Raw genomic sequence first — 640 nt, 5'->3', positions numbered from 1 at the left:
AGAAGATGCTTTGTAGTATTTTGATATTTGTAAATTTATGTAGATTTGTTTTGTGGCCTAAAACATGGTCTATTCTGGAGAATGTTTCATGTGCATTTGAAAAGAATGTGTATTGTGTAGTTGTTGGATTGAATGCTCTGTACACATCTATGAGGTCCAATTAGCTGATTGTATTGTTTAGTTCTTCTGTGTCTTTGTCAAGTTTCTTTCTGATTGTTCTATCCATTTTTAAAAGTGGTGTATTAAAATCACCCACTATTATTGTAGATTCATCTATTTCTTTCTTCAAGTCTATTAGAGTATGTTTTATATATTTTGGCGCTCTTTCATTGGGAGCATAGATATTTAATATGGTTATTTCATCTTGTTCAATTGTCCCTTTAATCATGAGATGATGTCCTTCTTTATCTATTATCCTGGTTTTTGCCTTAAAGTTTATTTTATCAGAGATTAGTACTGCAAGTCCTGTTCACATTTTATTGCAATTAGCTTGGTATATTTTCCCCCAGCCTTTAACTTTTAATCTGTTTTTTGTCTCTGTGTGTGAGATGTGTCTCTTGCAGACAGCATATTTAAGGATCTTGTCTTCTTATCCATTCTGTCACCCTCCATCTCTTAACAGGTGCATTTAATCCATTTA

This window comes from Chrysochloris asiatica, unplaced genomic scaffold, assembly GCF_000296735.1.
Source record: "Chrysochloris asiatica unplaced genomic scaffold, ChrAsi1.0 scaffold00373, whole genome shotgun sequence".
NCBI lineage: Eukaryota > Metazoa > Chordata > Mammalia > Afrosoricida > Chrysochloridae > Chrysochloris > Chrysochloris asiatica.
Note: the sequence above shows the minus strand (reverse complement) of the source record.